The sequence below is a fragment of the Penaeus chinensis genome, chromosome 14 (assembly GCF_019202785.1).
Source record: "Penaeus chinensis breed Huanghai No. 1 chromosome 14, ASM1920278v2, whole genome shotgun sequence".
Classification (NCBI taxonomy): domain Eukaryota; kingdom Metazoa; phylum Arthropoda; class Malacostraca; order Decapoda; family Penaeidae; genus Penaeus; species Penaeus chinensis.
The window spans coordinates 17,279,933-17,282,432 of NC_061832.1; positions in this window are offsets into that span (position 1 = coordinate 17,279,933).

Genomic DNA, 2,500 nt, shown 5'->3' on the forward strand with positions numbered 1-2,500 from the left:
CCCTGCTTAACAGTACTTTTTCGAAAACGGCTCCAATGCTACGCCACACCTCAGCAGTAACCTTCGTTATTGCAGGAACGATTAATGGTTGAGATAAGTAATAATAATAGACATCTAAGGTCATGTAGCACCCTTTTACTGTAGGAGTTCAGTGTCTATCTTGGAAGGCAATCTAACGTACATTGGATAAGCACGGTATTTTAAATCGTCTTGCAGTGTAATCACTATGATATAAACCCGTCATCTGAAGTTATCAGTAGAGAACAAATAAATCGACATACATTGGTTTGTATTCACATGTGTTATTTACTTTGTACGTTTGTGAAATTTTATTCCGCGTGAGATTCTGTTTAAACTAAACGAATCGATTCGACCTAATGCATGGAAATTAATTTAACTCGAGTAATTTGAAATCAACAGAAGGTAGTGTATAGGATGTTATGTGCTGTAAGGATCATATATAGAATGTTGCAAGAATCATATATAAGCTCTTGTATGTTATAGATAAACTTATAAGTTATAAGGATCAAATACATTTTATATATCTCATATATATATATATATATATATGTGTGTGTGTGTGTGTGTGTGTGTGTATGTATATATATACATATATATATATATGATGTGTGTGTGTAAATACTTACACACACACGCACACACGCACACACGCACGCGCATCACCATCATCATCATTTTGGGGCTAACGCCGGCAGGGGCGCATAGCCGCATCCACTTTCGTTTCCACCTACGAGGGTCCCTCATGGCGAGCCGCCAGGCAGGGGCCCGGCCCATCTCTAGTTCCTCACGACAGGTTTGATCGATCTGCCCAAGCCACGACCTTCTCGGTCGTCCCACAGACCTCCTCCACCCAGGGTTGTCTCGGACTGAGACAACCTGATGGGCAGGATCATCCTGCGGGAGTCGAGCCAAGTGGCCATATAGCCTGAGTTGGCAATCACGGATTGTGCAAGCAACAGGTCCTGTACCGGTCTCACGGTGCAGCTGTTGGTTGGACACATGGTCCCGCCAACTGTACCCCATGATCCGGCGCAGGGATCTGTTACAAAAGGCATCAAGACGAGATTCCAGAGCACAAGATAGTGTCCAAGTTTCACTACCATAGAGTAAAACTGGCAGTATCAGGGCCTTGAAAACACGTAACTTGGTCCTTCTGCACAGGTACCGGCATCTCCAAATACTCTTGTCGAGAGATTTCATAACCCCTGCTGCCAGGCCAATCCGTCTACTAACTTCCTGGTCTGGCAGCCCAGAGTCGTGAACTGCACTACCGAGGTATATAAAGCTCTCTGTGACTTCGATGTTTTCACCGCAAGCACGTACCGACTGCATAGGGTCTCCTAGTATGCCCCCAAAATCCTGGATCTTGGTCTTGGTCCAGGAGACCTCTAGCCCCAGGGGCTTTGCTTCATTGCTAAATGCATCAAGAACCGCCACTAGGGTTTCCAGAGATTCAGAGAGAACAGCCCACGTCCGAACTCATGACGGCGCTCTACAATGACTCGAAGCGCCAGGATGCGGTCTATTGTGGACTTAACAGGAGTGAATCCAGATTGCTCCGGCCTTTGGTGTCTCAACAGGTGGTCTCTGATACGTCTCAGTAAGATGTGCGCGAGTACCTTGCCTGGTACACTGAGTAGTGTAATGCCTCGGTGATTGCTGCAGTCCCACCGATCCCCTTTCCCCTTCCAGAGAGGGATGACCACACCCCTCAGCAGGTCAGGGGGAAAGGTAGCAGTCTGCCAGATGGCAGACAGGACTGCATGCAAGCCCCTTGCCATAGGTTCTCCACCAGCCTTTAGCAATTCAGCTGGGATGCCACAGACACCTGCTGCTTTACCACTCTTCAGCTTGGAGATCGCCCCCCTGACTTCACACACACACAGACACACACACACACACACACACACACACACACACACACACACACACACACACATATATATATATATATATATATATATATATATATATATATATATATAGTTTGATACATGTTACAAGAATCACATATAGCATATCACTCTCGTACTAATTTACATATCACTCACTCCTAACGGACTCGTCCTAACTGACTAAAAAATTATCCCGCGCGACGGACTCCGATTCGAAATTATGAAAAAAAAAGTAAAATCTGGTCGCAACGTCAGAAAATTCATTCGTTATTGCAGCAGTTATGATATGATAATGTTGCTCTTGATATGAGTGATGATGAGAAATATTACTAGATATTGAGTTAGTGGTAAATAGTAATATAATATAATGATAATAATAATAGTAATAAACTAACTGACATTTAGATTTAAAATAAAATTAAGATATAAAATGAAAATAAAATTAAGATATAAAAAGAAAATAAGATTAAGATATAAAATGAAAGTAAGATTAAGATATAAAATAAAACAAAATTAAAATAACATTAGTAACAGACATTAAGATTTAAAATACAATTGATATATAATATGAAAATAGAATTAAT